This window comes from Magallana gigas, chromosome 8 (assembly GCF_963853765.1).
Source record: "Magallana gigas chromosome 8, xbMagGiga1.1, whole genome shotgun sequence".
NCBI lineage: Eukaryota > Metazoa > Mollusca > Bivalvia > Ostreida > Ostreidae > Magallana > Magallana gigas.
In genome coordinates this window covers 21540217-21559046 of record NC_088860.1, presented here as the reverse complement: position 1 = coordinate 21559046, position 18830 = coordinate 21540217, and the positions used below count along the sequence as shown (strand labels likewise).

The 18830-nt window shown below is 30.2% G+C and overlaps 9 non-coding genes across 9 annotated transcripts; 5 read left to right on the top strand and 4 right to left on the bottom strand.

Annotated features, from left to right (window-relative positions):
- Nucleotides 1–3699: 3699 nt before the first annotated feature.
- Nucleotides 3700–3771, bottom strand: Trnap-ugg (transfer RNA proline (anticodon UGG)). Its single transcript has one exon. It is a non-coding gene; the product is annotated as a tRNA-Pro (tRNA).
- Nucleotides 3772–4136: 365 nt separating this feature from the next.
- On the bottom strand, nt 4137–4208 carry Trnap-agg (transfer RNA proline (anticodon AGG)). Its single transcript has one exon. It is a non-coding gene; the product is annotated as a tRNA-Pro (tRNA).
- A 1138-nt stretch (nt 4209–5346) lies between these two features.
- On the bottom strand, nt 5347–5418 carry Trnap-ugg (transfer RNA proline (anticodon UGG)). The gene has a single exon. It is a non-coding gene; the product is annotated as a tRNA-Pro (tRNA).
- A 2063-nt stretch (nt 5419–7481) lies between these two features.
- Nucleotides 7482–7553, bottom strand: Trnap-ugg (transfer RNA proline (anticodon UGG)). The gene has a single exon. It is a non-coding gene; the product is annotated as a tRNA-Pro (tRNA).
- A 4983-nt stretch (nt 7554–12536) lies between these two features.
- Nucleotides 12537–12608, top strand: Trnap-ugg (transfer RNA proline (anticodon UGG)). Its single transcript has one exon. It is a non-coding gene; the product is annotated as a tRNA-Pro (tRNA).
- A 1100-nt stretch (nt 12609–13708) lies between these two features.
- Nucleotides 13709–13780, top strand: Trnap-agg (transfer RNA proline (anticodon AGG)). The gene has a single exon. It is a non-coding gene; the product is annotated as a tRNA-Pro (tRNA).
- A 1155-nt stretch (nt 13781–14935) lies between these two features.
- Nucleotides 14936–15007, top strand: Trnap-cgg (transfer RNA proline (anticodon CGG)). The gene has a single exon. It is a non-coding gene; the product is annotated as a tRNA-Pro (tRNA).
- A 392-nt stretch (nt 15008–15399) lies between these two features.
- Trnap-agg (transfer RNA proline (anticodon AGG)) lies at nt 15400–15471 on the top strand. The gene has a single exon. It is a non-coding gene; the product is annotated as a tRNA-Pro (tRNA).
- Nucleotides 15472–18457: 2986 nt separating this feature from the next.
- On the top strand, nt 18458–18529 carry Trnap-agg (transfer RNA proline (anticodon AGG)). The gene has a single exon. It is a non-coding gene; the product is annotated as a tRNA-Pro (tRNA).
- The last annotated feature ends 301 nt before the right edge of the window (nt 18530–18830 follow it).

The following is an 18830-nucleotide window of genomic DNA, read 5'->3' as shown; positions in this document are numbered from 1 at the left end:
TTTAAACGCGTTTTGTTTATTTGGTATTTATACGATTACATGTAAATTTAAGGTTCATTCTATTAAGGTATGAAGAGTATTTATGTATTACATCAAAATTGAATTTGATTGACAGGACGACTATAACATCACAATATAACATTAAACTTAAAGTGCTAATCAGGTTTTAAAAATAAAATTAAATATTAGGTTTTTAAATTAAAATAATTTAAATTTTTTTTAGAGCATTATCATAATATCATAATATTACACCATAATATAACATCAAACTTAAAGTACTAATCAGGTTTTTAAAATAAAATAAAATAAAAAGTTTTTAAATTAAAATAGAATAAAAGAATTAAGAGCAATCTTAAGAAGAGCTCATTGGTCTTGGGGTATTATTCTCCCTTAGGGTGCGAGAGGTCCCGGGTTCAAATCCCGGACGAGCCCGATAATTTTGTATGTTCTAGGGGAAAACATCTTTGTTTTGACAGAGTTGACGTATATTTTTTGTGTTGATTTACACAAAACTTTTCAAATCATCTCAGTCTGTATGTAAACTTATCACAGCGAAATACATGGATGGTAAACCATACAGGGTTAGCAAACAAGTTTTACTCATTGGCATTTTTTTGTTTTATAGGCTTTTTTCTACAATAAGTACTAAGTGTTGTTTAACTTGGTTCTTAAAAATATGATTGAAATATATTTTTTTATCTTGCGAGTCAGTTTTGTAAAGATTTGCGATAAACTTTTTTATGATTTATCGATTTGGTATACAAAAATTAGCAAGATCTGAGACTTTATAAGATCCTTAGACTTTTTAAGATATTTTATAAAACTCTGGAGTTGTATGCATAAAAATTCTAAGAGTTTCCTTAATTTTATGCTAAACTTTCTTAAGAATATTCTTAACTAATGAATTTGTTAAATTTCCGTTGCACAAAATTTCTAAGCAATATGCTTAGTAATTCTTAGCTTAGCATATTGCAATCTGCTTGGAGTATATCGTTGCTATGCCAAACGTCACTTTACTGTAAACAAAGACTGCATGTGGTTTTAACCAAATCCCAATGAAACATCATCTCTAAAGGTCTTATATTTACTGCAAATGAGATTCTTCTTAATTCCTAATTAAAAAGTAAAAGGGTTATTAACTATCTGATAATTGAAAATGTTATTTACATTGTGAAAATTCATTTCCTGTGCATAGAACTCTATTTGACAATAAAGCACCAGCTGCTACGGAAGTATTAATGGATAAAATGTTTTGAAATATCGTGTGACAATTTTTATGTGGATTCTTACCAATATTAAAAAAGAAACTAACATAGATATACTTATTGATTTACTCATATGAGTTATTCTACACTCTGTAACGGTTCTTTTCAAAAGGGATTCCTTCCCATTAACCATTGAGATACGACTGTTTTTACTTCTGTTTTGATAGTATTATTGGTATTAAAGGGAAATGGTCACGATTTTGCTCGAAAATTATTTTTTCCGATTTTTAAAATTACAGTGCTTTAGTAAGGCATTTTAATAGGCAATCAAAATTTAAGTGTTATTCATTAAGTTATAGGCGAGTTACAGAGCTTACAATTCTTTGCTATGTAAACAAAGCTTTTGTTTACATTTTGAATGATGAAGTAAAAAATCTATTTTAACACCTATAATGAATCTGTTTATTTATGCTAAAATGAATAAGAATACAATGTATATACTAATTGGCTTTAAAAAATCTTTACTGTTATATTGAACATTTGTAAACAAAAACAGGGCGCGAGTCTTGTTTACAAGACAAAGAATTATGAGCCCTGTATCTTGCTTAAACATGTAACTCTACCACTGACTCTCAAATTTCGTTTAATCATTATAAATGCATTTCTTAAGCATTGTAAATAACAAAAACAGGAAAATAAAATGTGACCAAAATCGTGACCATTCCCCTTTAAAAATTAAGTGTGTCACAATATATACTGTAATGTTATCTTAAATTAATTGTATAAACGGCGATTCTTGAATAGTTTTAAACTATTATTCTAAAATATATATATTTGATAGTGATAAACACTTTAGCTACTTTATGGGTTTTCACATCAATATACATAATGACTTTTTCTTAAGCAAAATACATGTACGTTCATATATTAATGGGTGGAAAAGTTGAACTTCAGAACATATTGTAAAAAGGTCATATGAATCCGAAGAAAAGCTATAAAATTTCAGCAGTGCAAAAAATAAAAAATAAGATCAATATTAAATTCATTATCCAATTTATCAATACCCTAACGCACATGAATAATACATTTATCTAGAATACTCAATTCATGTATTTGAAACAGTACATTTTATACAGTATTTTTTTTTGCAATTGAAAATGTTTTGTCTAAAAGTGATGGGCATTAATGCCATTATCGTTCTTTCCAGTGACACAGTTTGGAAAATTATTCAGTTTTTTTCTGTTCATATCACAATTCACAGTGCCTTTTAATCAGAAAATATTTTAAAACTTTGATATTTATCTAGCACTATCAGTATAAGAAATGCTTCATCGAAATTGACAACCGGATAAACCTTTCTTGGTACCCGTTGTAAGTGAATGCATTTTGCTTAAGAAATGCTTGTTTTTTCAGCAACGTTAATTTTATCATTAAGATATACACAAATTGTTTTTAATAAGATAATCAGAAGAAAAGTTTAACCTGAATGGTTGACAGAAGAAAAGAATTGAAAACCTTTAGAAATAAGAAAAAAACATAGTTTTTGGATTTTATTTTTAAGTTTTTACCAGTGAAACTCAACCGAATTATCACCTGTATTATCTAAAAAACGAAAACATATTTTCTGTAACATCATTTGTTTAACAACATTGTTCTGTCGTTAACAATGTGGTTAAACTTATAGGGGCATGGTCACGATTTTAGTTGAAAATTCTTTTCCGATTTTTAAAATCACAATGCTTCAGTAAGGCATTTTTAATTGGCAACCAAAATTTGAGTGTCATTAGCTGAGTTATAAGCGAGTCACAGAGATTAAAAATTTTTGCTATGTAAACAAAGCTTTTGTTTACATTTTGAATGATGAAGTAAAAATTCCAGTTTAACACCTGTAATTAATGTGTTTAACGTTAGGAACTGTTTATTTAAGCTTTAAATAAATCAGAATATATACAAATTAACTTAAAAAAGATTTCTTACTGGTATATTGAACAAAAAACAGGGCCGAGCCTTGAAAACATGGCAAAGAATTGTTAGCCGTGTATATTGCTTATAACTTTACAACTGTCTCTCAAATTTCGTTTGATCATTAGAAATGCATTCCTAAAGAATTGTAAATAACAAAAAAAGAAAAAAAAAGGATTAGACCAAAATCGTGACTATGCCCCCTTTAAAGGGCATGTCATTCACACAACTGTCGACCTTACTCCTAGTTCTTAACATAACAGGTAAATTCTGATGGACATCAATAATCTCATCTTCGCTAGCCAAGGGTTTACGATCCACTCTGCTCCCGTAGAGGAGCAGAGTGGATCGTCAACCCTTGGCTAGCGAAGATGCAATAAGTACTAATATGCCATAAGCATTTCATCTTACCTTATCTGATTTGAATTGATTATTACATGAAGTTGAAGTTGGGTATAATAACCAATAATCAATAGCCAGTGATTCCTATCGACTATTTACTTATCTAATAAACATTATATCAAAAAATATCGGGCTCGTCCGGGATTTGAACCCGGGACCTCTCGCACCCAAAGCGAGAATCATACCCCTAGACCAACGAGCCAGTTAATTACATTGTATTTAAAGGAAATTAATTGAATATTTTAATTGTTAAGAAAAAAAGCTAGTGTTTTTGTAACGATGTATGCATTTAACAAATGTTAATTTCTATGTCTTACCGTACCGGTTATGTAAACTTACTTTCTGGGAACTACACTGTAACTACATAACGTTTTCAACATCATTCTTATCAACACTACCGTAACAGCTGTTGTTCGGCGGGCGAAAGAAATGATTTTCACAATGTAAGATAACTCCTTCGAAAAACAGAAAACAAAACTAAACAAAAGTAATTATCACGATATCAGGGTTTTATTTTTCCTGGTAAATGATAAATCCATGCGTTTTTTACTGAACTAAAAACTTTTAGGGCTCGTCCGGGATTTGAACCCGGGACCTCTCGCACCCTAAGCGAGAATCATACCCCTAGACCAACGAGCCATTGTGAAATGGGTGTTTTTCTTATCTTGAGACGATATCTTACCAATCATTTTGAATTCTGATTAAGTCAGAAGAAATAGTGTTGATTATTTAATGCTCTAAACGTTTACTTTATTGTTTACTAGTATTCTCCTTAAAAGACAAACAGATCAAGTTATGAACAGTAACTTAAAGTTATGAACAGTAACTTAAAGTTAATTTGGTTTTTATAATAATGTCAAAGCGTTTATTTGCTGCAGTGTGCTGCGTTTATTTGCTGCAGTTTTTTGGAACAAATGACATTTTATTTGATAGTCTTTAAAACATTAATTTTTAAAGAAAATCAGATGATTTTACATAAACTCTTGTGCACATGTATAAGTTAATTATCAAGATTGTAAGAGGTACGGTCACCAATGCTTTAATTGCTTGTCCTATTTTTAAACTTAAACACTTTCAATGAACCTTAATTCTGATGCAATCCGAGGAAATACTAATTTTAATGACACAATGGACTTTAAATGCGTTGTGTATTTTCATTTTAACCCATTTAACATAGTGGGTTTTAATTAAATGCAAATATTAAGGGCAACTAAGGTTGATTCAATAATATATTTTGCCCTTCCAAGGATAGAGGAATAACAAAATAACATTTTGACTATTTCACATTTACTCATATACGAAAAGTATGTGTGTTATATTCTTTGCCTTCGAACATTAGCATATGCGTAAAGATAAAAGCAAATAATTGAAAAATAAATACTTTCTCTTATTATTGTGAACGGTTGGGTTTTCTGTAGTCCTAAATTAAATTTTAATTTTTTAATGTATAGTAGTACTAAAGGATTCTATGCAGACAGTCAAAATCATTTATTTCTACATTTTTTAGAATCTACCCGACAAATTATCACACATCGCAGTAAAAAGTGATAAGGTTAAAAAAATACGATTGGTTAAAAAATGAAACTGTCTGTTGCTTGCAATATAAGTTTATAGGGGTAATGAAGGATTATTTAAATCGTATCTTGAGTCTATCATATATAATATATATAAGCTTCAGCCGTTTGTCCCAAATAGTTATATGGGTTTGGAACAACTGTGAAAACCTTTGAAACATTCAATGATAAATAATCTTTGCAAATTCTAAATAAAATAGTTTGGGCACGTCCGGGATTTGAACCCGGGACCTCTCGCACCCAAAGCGAGAATCATACCCCTAGACCAACGAGCCATAATAATATAATTGAATATGTATATAATACAATAGAAGTGAACTAAGATTATTGATTAAGCATTGAATCATTATTTTTTGAAAGATATAGACTCATAACTGCAGCGGTATGTGCATACAAATTGAGTAACGCGCTAGCGCGTTATGAAAATTTGTATGCACACACCGCTGCAGTTATGAGACTATATCTTTCAAAAAATAATGATTTAATGCTTATATTTACATTTTTTTTTACTTCTTGCCTTGTCTGCAAATGTAATTTATAGGTCAAAATGTCTGTTTTATCCTAAGGGTAAGTTCATATTAATGAAAGAGCCACTGTAACAGCCACAAACGTGAACTTTGATTTACGCTTGTGACGTTTCATTTTACAGCGTTCAACGTTTGTGACGTCATAATGAAACTAGTCATTCTAACCTTTGAGTACCCTGTGTGTGTTACAGCCTTATAACTGCAGTATCTTTTCACACACTTTACATGCAAAACATATTTGGAATGTAAATATTGTTTATTAAATCTTCTCTGTATAATATAAAAGAGCTTACGGTACGGTCGACTGTTGTGTAAATAACATTTCCTTCAATGATAACAACAACGAAAACAACAAAACAAACATTACTTAACAATTTATATAAAAAAAGTCATGGATTGTTTATTCATTATTCATATACCTTAAGTAAACAAACAATCAAATACATAATTTGAAAAAACATAACCTGTTCTATAAAAAGAATAGTTGTCACTACCTATTACATAACCCTTTTACTCAGGTTGAGTTCTTGCTTTTATCAGAATTGTGTTTTTTAAAAAATCCATTTATCTGTACTACTCCTAAATTCTACACTGTTTTTTAAATACATTTAATAACCTTTGAAAAATAATAATATTACTTCCACTTCCTACATTGTAGATTTTTTTTATTTATATATTGATGAATTTCACGCAATCGTCATTAACATTGTTATTTTTGGAGACAGTAGGATTCATTGAAGCAAAAGTAACTAACTTAGTGTATCATAGGATTAAATTTTATTTTACAATAAGTAAATTGCTAGGTTCTTTCGATTCATAAGCAAGAATTACACCTACGTCCAGAGTCAGATAAGTCCAACATATAGCAATTTTTTTTTTTAAAAATAATTCTACGATGTATTATTTGAAATCTTTAAATTGTAAATAGATTTTTATTTTTCAATGTAACAAAATCATCGTATTAATATGCATTTGCATAACTTTGTACAGTGTATATTTTTTTTTTATAAAAAGGAAACACGTTTTCAATTAATACTAAATCAAAAGCAATCGGCTATCAATAGTCATTATTTATATATCAAAGAAAGAATTTTTAAACTAATTGATAAATTAAAGGATTCAAAGTTCAGCTATTTCAGAAGGTAGGAAACACCGTCATGTTGAAGATCAAAATGAACAATAATGTGGTATCATTAAAATTCGTGGGGGCCAATTTTCGTGAATTGCTTGAAATTTATAGGTTTGTGGGGACGTAATTTCGTGAATTATCTTATACCTACAAGAGGAAATAGACTTTATAACACTAATTTAATAATTCGGGGAGGATGTTCATTCGTGGATGAGAGTTACCCACGAACTCCACGAAAATTGAGCCACAAGGAAATCTAATGAGTTCACAGTATGCGATTATTCAGCAAAGGTAAGAAGGCAACTAAGGTTGATTTACTTTGCTTCCTCAGTGATAAGAAAAATAAAAGCAATATTTATTGAATTTGAAATCTAAGTAACAAAATGATATGAATTTCGCTTTAGATTTCAGAAGTGTTTGTTTCAAATCTTGAACGAACAAAAATTCTTTTTATTACTGCTATTATTCAGTAGTCAAATAATGTTAAAAGCTGGTTGATATGAACGAAAAAAGTCTAATGCAACATGTGTTTAGGAAATTTCCTAGCGTACCTTAAATATATTCAAATATTAACAAAAGCTAGAATTGCATGACTTATATACTAGTTTAATGGACGAATAACTAGTAGAGGATGAACCCGTGTCAATTAGTCAACATCACATGAATAACCACAAAAGAGATCGGGCTCGTCCGGGATTTGAACCCGGGACCTCTCGCACCCAAAGCGAGAATCATACCCCTAGACCAACGAGCCATATGAAAATCACATAGATGCATATCAAGCAATAGAAGGTGAACTAAGATTATTGATGTCTATTAAATGTCTTACCTGTAAAATGTTTTAGAGCTGACGGTACGGTCGACAGCTGTCTGAATAGCATATCCTTCGTGAATAACGGCGAGAAAAACAACAGAACAAACATTATAATAGCTTATCAGCCCATCGGGAAAAATTATTAATTATTTCAATTCAAATTTATTTTAATAATTACCCTTATTAATTAAATTAACATACAACCAAATACATAATTTTAAAACCATAGCTTGTTCTTTAAAATGAATAGTTGCCACTAGTTATTACATCCCCCTTTTTATCAGATACTCGTTATTAATTATCAATAGAATACAGAATACGTGTATAATTGCTTTTATCAGAATTGTGCTTAATTCATTACTATCCCCAAATTCTATACTGCGATTTATAAATGCAATTGAAAACTTTTGAAAAATATATTTTTTCTAATTCTAACATTGTATTTTTTTTTTTAAAATGTACATTGATAAATTTCACGCAATCATCATCACCATTGTTATTTTTGGAACAAATGGAATTGATTTCATCACAAGTTATTTAATAGTGTGCATCAGATGATTGAGTTTTACTATGCACTAACGTGCCAAAAGTATGTCAACTTTTAATCTTTTTCCCCCCTATATTTCATTGAAAACAATGCTTAAATATTAAAGGGTTTTTGCTGTTATTTTTTGTCAGATTTTGAAGAAATTTTTATTGATTAAAGTAGATTCACTTTTTTGACATTATCATTTGTAAATTATTATATCAAACAAAACAAAAAGATATTTTTCAAGCCCTCTTTTACATGTATATATCTTTTGCAATGTGCGAGCCGAAAAATCTTACTTTGGATTGTAAATATCAAATCTTAAGAACTGAAGGTTTGAAAAATATCGAAACATGATACTTAAAAAACCAGAGATATTCTGAATTCATTAATCTAAGTGTTTTCAAAATCAGTCAAGGTTTTTTAAAAAGATTCTCTGAAACATGTTGGTTTTCAATGAAAAAAAATTACATACTTTTGGCACCAAGCTAATTGCTGGGTTCGTTTGTTTCATAAGCGAGAATTACACCTACGTCTAGAGTCAGATAAGTCTACCATAAAACATGTTTTTTTTTAATGTTTCCACGTTGTATGTTTTGACTAATCTTTAATATGTATAATGATTTATATCTTTCAGTGTGACAAAATCGTCATATCAGTATGCTTTGGCATAACTGTGTACAATGTATACAGGTTTATATGATATCAAAAAGGAAACAAGTATATATATATATATATATATATATATATATATATATATATATATATATATATATATATATATATATATATAAAAGATTTGATTAATTGTATGACTAAAAGTCCTGCTATCTAAGAAGGTAGGAGACATCTTATTTTGAAATCCTTTTGTTATTAATAAACATTAAAACTATAACTTTCAAAAATTTTTCTTTTTCTTTCACTTTTGAGATGTCAGGCAGTGTAGGGCATCTTAAAAAAATCAGCAACTAAATTCTTCGTCATGAGATCCTGCTTGGGCTTTTCCTTTTTCCACTGTTATGAATTTTTTTTAAACTATTTCAAAATAGTCAAAAACTATACAATTGGAAAATAGCTCATATATTATATTTTACATTTGATAAACTTTCATCCATATTGTTACACAAGGTGTCCCATATCTTTAATATTTATACAATTGTAAGTAGGAATATTTGTTTGTTTATCCCCTTAGTGTTTTCCTCAAACAACCCTTGGATCTAATAAAAATGGCTTTGGCCTCCTCTGTGTTAAAACCTGGGACCAATCGCACTCTAAGCAAAAATCATAACCCTAGACCAACAAGCCTTTATGGATTAAAGTTTTTGTTTCAATTCATTTTAAAAGCGGCGATATCGCTTCTAGTTCTCATATCATAAGTGCAGTCCAGTCAATTAGCTACAACTCTATATATATATATATATATATATATATATAAAACTTAAATGAATAAAAACACAAAGTCCGAGTAAAACATAAGCGCTTTCATTTTCATCTTCAGATGTTTTACAACTAACCAAGGTAACGCCGTTATTGTGACGTCATAATAACGTTAGCAAAGTCTCTGGTGTTGACGTCACAATTTTGGCGTATTTTTAAGCATAACACTTTTTTTTTATTTCATTGATTTAAGAAATGAAGATAATAATTGTTCTATTGATCGACGTATCAAAGAAAAAATTGACCGGAAAACTTCATCAATGCGCGTAGCGCATTGATGAAAAAGTTTTCCGGTCAATTTTTTCTTTGATACGTCGATCAATAGAACAATTATTATCTTCATTTCTTATCATTTAATAAAACATTTTCAAATAAAAAAATGTGAAGTGTCATTGATCAAAAATGTAAATAATGTAAATGAAGCGGCGCGTATGAATACAAAACAACAACAGCAACAATATTCAAAATGGATGCGCCTTCAGCTGATGCAGAGCTATTGAGATGAATTTGATGGATTAAACACAAATAGTGAGTTAAAATCTGAACCGGCTGAATTGAAAACGAAAGGAAAATACATGTGATAGCTTGTAATATTATTCACTGTGCAGAAAAACTCGTAATAAAACTAGTTTTCATGCGAGATCGCTGGAATATGCAACTGGACATAACCATCCAAGGAAAGGCGATCGTGGACGAAAATAGCTGATATGTCGACAAGGAATAGTATGTATAAGCGACTTTTGTAAACGTTGTGGTAACTAGATAGCCAGTGATGTACTTAAATGGTATATCTGCCGCTTGGAATGCGCCGAAGGAGTTGATGCATTACTCATAGCTTTTCTTTACGACGCTTATTCTGATGACCGATCATGTCCGTGTGTAAATTTAAAAATTATCGTTACCAAATTCGAACAGCAGTGTTATCGGGAAAGTTTAGAAGGCCTATATGTTCGTTATAAAATTCCTGGAAAAGGAACAGCCAGCCTCGCTGTAAATGTTGATCGATCTCAAGCAGACGAAATCGTGAGAAGACGCTTAATTTTCCATTTCGTGAATCAAATAATGTGTTTTGTTTATTTTTGAAGTTTAAACTTTCAAGTTTTTATATTCACAAGGTTGCATTTTGTTTGCTGACAATAAAACAGAAACAACTTTACATTTTGTTGACAGTGTTTATCTTGGAAATTCCCGTTCTATAAATAGTGTTAGATCAGAACAGTTGAGAAAAGTAGATCCGGCAAAAATTTTATTGATGCAGGTATCAAAGAAATTTTTCGACCAATCAGAAGCGCCGATATCTCATCAAACGAATAAATATTAAATGATATGTGTTATGCTTAAAAATACGCCAAAATTGTGACGTCAACACCAGAGACTTTGCTAACGTTATTATGACGTCACAATAACGGCGTTACCTTGGTTAGTTGTAAAACATCTGAAGATGAAAATGAAAGCGCTTATGTTTTACTCGGACTTTGTGTTTTTATTCATTTAAGTTTTCTATATCTTATCCGACCACTGTGAATTTTTTCTGGATTTACCTATATATATATATATATATATATATATATATATATATATATATATATATATATATATATATATATATATATATATATATATATATATATATATATATATACTTGTTTCCTTTTTGATATAATATAAACCTGTATACATTGTACACAGTTATGCCAAAGCATACTGATATGACGATTTTGTCACACTGAAAGATATAAATCATTATACATATTAAAGATTAGTCAAAACATACAACGTGGAAACATTAAAAAAAACATGTTTTATGGTAGACTTATCTGACTCTAGACGTAGGTGTAATTCTCGCTTATGAAACAAACGAACCCAGCAATTAGCTTTGGTGCCAAAAGTATGTAATTTTTTTTCATTGAAAACCAACATGTTTCAGAGAATCTTTTTAAAAAACCTTGACTGATTTTGAAAACACTTAGATTAATGAATTCAGAATATCTCTGGTTTTTTAAGTATCATGTTTCGATATTTTCAAACCTTCAGTTCTTAAGATTTGATATTTACAATCCAAAGTAAGATTTTTCGGTTCGCACATTGCAAAAGATATATACATCTAATAGAGGGCTTGAAAAATATCTTTATGTTTTGTTTGATATAATAATTTACAAATGATAATGTCAAAAAAGTGCAAATTGAATCTACTTTAATCAATAAAAATTTCTTTAAAATCTGACAAAAAATAACAGCAAAAACCCTTTAATATTTAAGCATTGTTTTCAATGAAATATAGAGGGAAAAAAGATTAAAAGTTGACATACTTTTGGCACGTTAGTGCATAGTAAAACTCAATCATCTGATGCACACTATTAAATAACTTGTGATAAAATCAATTCCATTTGTTCCAAAAATAACAATGTTGATGATGATTGCGTGAAATTTATCAATGTACATTTTTTAAAAAAATACAATGTTAGAATTAGAAAAAATATATTTTTCAAAAGTTTTCAATTGCATTTATAAATCGCAGCATAGAATTTGGGGATAGTAATGAATTAAGCACAATTCTGATAAAAGCAATTATACACGTATTCTGTATTCTATTGATAATTAATAACGAGTATCTGATAAAAAGGGGGATGTAATAACTAGTGGCAACTATTCATTTTAAAGAACAAGCTATGGTTTTAAAATTATGTATTTGGTTGTATGTTAATTTAATTAATAAGGGTAATTATTAAAATAAATTTGAATTGAAATAATTAATAATTTTTTCCCGATGGGCTGATAAGCTATTATAATGTTTGTTCTGTTGTTTTTCTCGCCGTTATTCACGAAGGATATGCTATTCAGACAGCTGTCGACCGTACCGTCAGCTCTAAAACATTTTACAGGTAAGACATTTAATAGACATCAATAATCTTAGTTCACCTTCTATTGCTTGATATGCATCTATGTGATTTTCATATGGCTCGTTGGTCTAGGGGTATGATTCTCGCTTTGGGTGCGAGAGGTCCCGGGTTCAAATCCCGGACGAGCCCAAACTTTTTTATTTAGAAATTGCAAAGATCATTTATCATTAAATGTTTCAAAGGTTTTCACAGCTGTTCCAAGCCCATATAACTATTTGGGACAAACAGCTGAAGCTTATATATATTATATTTGATAGACTCAAGATACGATTTAAATAATCCTTCATTACCCCTATAAACTCATATTGCAAGCAACAGACAGTTTCATTTTTTAACCAATCGTATTTTTTTAACCTTATCACTTTTTACTGCGATGTGTAATCATTTGTCGGGTAGATTCTAAAAAATGTAGAAATAAATGATTTTGACTGTCTGCATAGAATCCTTTAGTACTACTATACATTAAAAAATTAAAATTTAATTTAGGACTACAGAAAACCCAACCGTTCACAATAATAAGAGAAAGTATTTATTTTTCAATTATTTGCTTTTATCTTTACGCATATGCTAATGTTCGAAGGCAAAGAATATAACACACATACTTTTCGTATATGAGTAAATGTGAAATAGTCAAAATGTTATTTTGTTATTCCTCTATCCTTGGAAGGGCAAAATATATTATTGAATCAACCTTAGTTGCCCTTAATATTTGCATTTAATTAAAACCCACTATGTTAAATGGGTTAAAATGAAAATACACAACGCATTTAAAGTCCATTGTGTCATTAAAATTAGTATTTCCTCGGATTGCATCAGAATTAAGGTTCATTGACAGTGTTTAAGTTTAAAAATAGGACAAGCAATTAAAGCATTGGTGACCGTACCTCTTACAATCTTGATAATTAACTTATACATGTGCACAGGAGTTTATGTAAAATCATCTGATTTTCTTTAAAAATTAATTTGTTAAAGACTATCAAATAAAATGTCATTTGTTAAATAAAATTACACTGCAGCAAATAGACGCTTTGACATTATTATAAAAACCAAATTAACTTTAAGTAACTGTTCATAACTTGATCTGTTGGTCTTTTAAGGAGAATACTAGTATACAATAAAGTAAACGTTTAGAGCATTAAATAATCAACACTATTTTTTCTGACTTAATCAGAATTCAAAATGATTGGTAAGATATCGTCTCAAGATAAGAAAAACACCCATTTCATAATGGCTCGTTGGTCTAGGGGTATGATTCTCGCTTAGGGTGCGAGAGGTCCCGGGTTCAAATCCCGGACGAGCCCTAAAAGTTTTTAGTTCAGTAAAAAACGCCTGGATTTATCATTTACCAGGAAAAATAAAACCCTGATATCGTGATAATTACTTTTGTTTAGTTTTGTTTTCTGTTTTTCGAAGGAGTTATCTTACATCGTGAAAATCATTTCTTTCGCCCACCGAACAACAGCTGTTACGGTAGTGTTGATAAGAATGATGTTGAAAACGTTATGTAGTTAGTTCCCAGAAAGTAAGTTTACATAACCGGTACGGTAAGACATAGAAATTAACATTTGTTAAATGCATATATCGTTACAAAAACACTAGCTTTTTTTCTTAACAATTAAAATATTCAATTAATTTCCTTTAAATACAATGTAATTAACTGGCTCGTTGGTCTAGGGGTATGATTCTCGCTTTTGGTGCGAGAGGTCCCGGGTTCAAATCCTATACTTTCCTGAACATGTGTTTTTATAGTAAAAGAAATGTCCTAAATCGATTCATTTTTTTTCAATTTCTATATAATGGACAAAAATTAATAACTCATTGATGCAAGAGTATTATTTTCGCTCCGATTACAAAGAGGACGTTATTGCTGCTGAACTTTGCATGTATCTACCGGAAGAATGAAAAAAGTATACTCGAATGTATTTTTTTTTTCATTTTCTTGAGAATACTTGTGATTTATCTTATAATACTCCAGAAAAACAAAATTTTGGGACGCGATTGGGCCTTGACATGAGAATCATTGCAGGATATGCAAGATAATATACAAAATGAACCAGTGCCAATTAGACAACTGAACGTAAACTGAAAGGTATTAAAAGGTGACTGAATGACAAAACTATGCCATGCAATCACCTTTCCGTAGTCATTTAGTCACATTTTAGTTGACCGAATGGCAGAATTTCATCCTGTAATACTTGATGACAAACGACCGCTAATGTCCAAAGTGCATACATCCCTTAAAAAACATCTCTTTGAACATTCAATAAAAGAACAACGGGAAGTTTTACATACAAAATGCATTTAGCAAGGACAACTAAAAAAGGAATTATGTTATTTATTTGAACTAAAATAAAATTGGTCTTGTTGACAACAATTATATATAAAAAAAAATTTAATAATAAATTAAACGAATAATATCAACTTAATTTACTTGTAGATACATGTAGGTATTACACGGCTCGTTGGTCTAGGGGTATGATTCTCGCTTCGGGTGCGAGAGGTCCCGGGTTCAAATCCCGGACGAGCCCAATATTTTACATAAATTTAGATATGCTAAATCAAAATTAAATAATCAAATTCATCAAGATAGATTTGCAACATTTAAGAGTTATTCATCTTGTAATAAATTAGTTGCATGCAATGCTCTGAAAATCGTAAAGCAGGATCTTTTTGTCATTAGACAAATAATGTTGAAACTTCGTATTCCTTAGGCACTTTAACACATATGGAAAAATAAATGAAACCTTATATGTGGCGTCGTCAAAAAGAATATCTGATATACAGTTTATATTGAAGATGGTCTAGATATTAAGTTATAAATGGGCCTAAAAAGAAAACCCATAATCAAAATTTATATCTTCAAAATAATCTATCTGTTTATTAAAATTAATGTTGAAATCGCGTGGCATTGAAATTAACTGGCTCGTTGGTCTAGGGGTATGATTCTCGCTTAGGGTGCGAGAGGTCCCGGGTTCAAATCCCGGACGAGCCCAATATTTTACTTAAATCAAATTCGGTAAGTAATGGATATATGCGGGAAACAGTTCTGTAAAAAAATTGTTTGATATTTTTTCGTACAGAAGTGTTTGAGGCATATATCGTACTTAAAACACTGCCATTAAATTTTATTGTTGATTTACCTGAGACAGTCCGATTTTGAAGGTTATCAGTACTGTAACCACTGGTCACTTTCTGATATTAAGAAACTCACTATTATTGGACTGTCGCAGGTAAAAATTTAGACTGCTGGAATAAAGGAATGACATCACAGCACTGTTTTAAATTAAGTTTATAGCGCTTTAAGGTAGAATTAGAATATTTATTCTGTAATAAATATACAGTTCGATGCACGATATGCTTTCGTAGAGTGGAATCTCTTAGTCATCAGAATGACTAATATGGTTGGAATCTCTTAGTCATCAGAATGACTAATATGGTTGTGAACTTCGTATAAGATTAGATGTCTTTAATAGTCACTTCAATATGTATGGAAATGATTGAGAAAACTTTATTTGTAGAGCCATCAAATATTATGTTTATAAATGGTGTTTTCTATAATGTAAAACATCACCATATAAAAATATGATAAAGAAGTACAAGTCACATGATATCAAGCTAAAGAGGGAATTTTAGCTTTTTTATCTAAAAGAATATAATAATTAATACTTTTTAGTAAATGAAATGTTGAAGTCACGTGACTTTGAACACAACCTGTTAACAACTGGTCTTGAGATATGATTATCGCTTGAGGACCCGGCTTGAAATCCTTGACGAACTAATTTTTCAGTTGAATCAACAGTTTGCAATTAGATAGTTACTCTTGGATCTGCTCTAGGTTGAAATCCCCCAAGTCTAGCTGCAGGTCTCTATAAGCTAGCTCCTGGTATGAAAAAAAATCGGATGGACGGTCTAGGAGCTACAGTGCCTACCATTTAAAAATTTATATATTTATTGCGCACTAAAACAAGCGCTAGTTTTGGACTGATTAACCTTATTTACACCCAAATTGTATGAAAACTATTAGTACCATTAAATTTTTAATGCAATTTACAACTGATATCGTCTCTTTACTTGCCTCTGATAGTCACCAGCCCCGTAAAGTGAAGTGAAGTTTGTTTACTGTAAAAATGGCGACTCTCGATCTCGATGTAAATTTAAATACTTGATTTTCTGAGGTCGGTTGCGTGTTCCGGAGAAAGTCTGCGGCAAGTAAGATGACGATATCAGTAGTAAATTGCACACAAAATTTAATGATACTATTGTTTTTACAGTTTCTGAGTATTGATAAGGTTAATCAGTCCAAAACTGGTGCACGTTTTTTGTGTGCAATAGATATACAATTTTTTTCAATTGGTGGCACTGTATCTCCTATTGGTCGTCCATCCGAATTTTTTCAGACTGGAAGCTACAGACCTGCAGCTACCCCATGTCAACCAAACATTGGATATGTTTTTAATTGTACCCTCTTGAAACTGACTTTTTTGTCGAAGACAAATCAACAAAAAATTGAGCCTGAAATCTCTATGTCATTACGACTGCGATTATAAGGTTTAATAATAAAAGACTATGACATTAATGATGAAGGAAGCTGGATGGTTAACATATTACCCATCATGTATATTTATTAAGTCAATGAAAATACTAAATAATGTTGTACATAAATGTTTTGATTTTTTCCTATATTTTAAGGACGAACACTTCTCCATCAGAAGATTATAAAAGAATTTCGATGAGCACAACCGTTGTGCCCTTTTAATTGAAATGTTCGATAACCCAACGCATCCCGATTTCAGGTTGATGTTAATTCTTTTTAACGAAAATGGTTAATATTTTGTAGAGCGTAATGATAATTTACTTTAACATATCAGCAAAATTACTAGGTTTAGTGATGAGGATATTGTTTTTGTTTAACCGCACTATATTGATATTTTCAATCATTGATCTATTTAAATTTATATAGGAAACAAATTTAATAGTTAGAATGAAGTCACGAAAATTACTAGGTGAAATAAAGAAATCATGTTTTAAAAAGAAAGTTAATTGAGAGATCTTTGAATCAGAAAAAGATATGGAATATATTTTTAAAGGTTTACCATTGACTACGCAATTGATACATGATAAAATAAATAAACAGGAATACTTTGAGTCAATCAAAACAGAATTGTTTGTCATTTATTACCTAATTCACATCACCTCAAAACCTGTACATTGTCTTGTTACACTAGTGATTGCTATTGTGCCCTAAAAAATATTAGGAATTGAAACTCACTGCTTTAATGCAAACAGAAAATTCAGTATGTGCATTAAACTAAATCTAAGAATTCGGAAGGCGTTTTAATAATCTATACAGGCTTACAGTTGTGACCGTTGTTTATTCCTTATATTTAATTTTATCCATATATTCAAAAAATGCAAAAATAAATTGGGATTTTAATTTCTTGAATATTTTGTTTTATTAGCGAATTAAATGCCTGACCAAACTGTTTTTGACAAGCAATAATAGATAATTATAGTATTAGTGAATTGCGAAAAATATCACAATAAGTATTTCCTCGGATTGCATCAGAATTAAGGTTGATTGACAGGGTTTAAGTTTAAAAATAGGACAAGCAATTAAAGCACTGGTGACCGTACCTCTTACAATCTTGATAATTAACTTATACATGTTAACAAGAGTTTATGTAAAATCATCTAATTTTCCTAAAAATTACTTTTTTAAAGACTATCAAATAAAATTTCATTTGTACAAAAAAATTACACTGCAGCAGATAAACGCTTTGACATTATTATAAAAACCAAATTAACCTTAAATTACTGTTCATAACTTGATCTGTTGGTCTTTTAAGGAGAATACTAGTATACAATAAAGTAAACGTTTAGAGCATTAAAAAATCAACACTATTTCTTCTGACTTAATCAGAATTCAAAATGATTGGTAAGATATCGTTTCAGGATAAGAAAAACACGCATTTCTCAATGGCTCGTTGGTCTAGGGGTATGATTCTCGCTTAGGGTGCGAGAGGTCCCGGGTTCAAATCCCGGACGAGCCCTAAAAGTTTTTAGTTCAGTAAAAAACGCCTGGATTTATCATTTACCAGGAAAAATAAAACCTTGATATCGTGAAAATACTTTTGTTTAGTTTTGTTTTCTGTTTTTCGAAAGAGTTATCTTACATTGTGAGAGAATCATTTCACACCGAACAACAGCTGTTACGGTAGTGTTGACAAGAATGATGTTGACAACGTTATGTAGTTAGTTCCCAGAAAGTAAGTTTACATAACCGGTACGGTAAGACATAGAAATTAACATTTGTGAAATGCATACATCCTTACAAAGACACTAGCTTTTTTC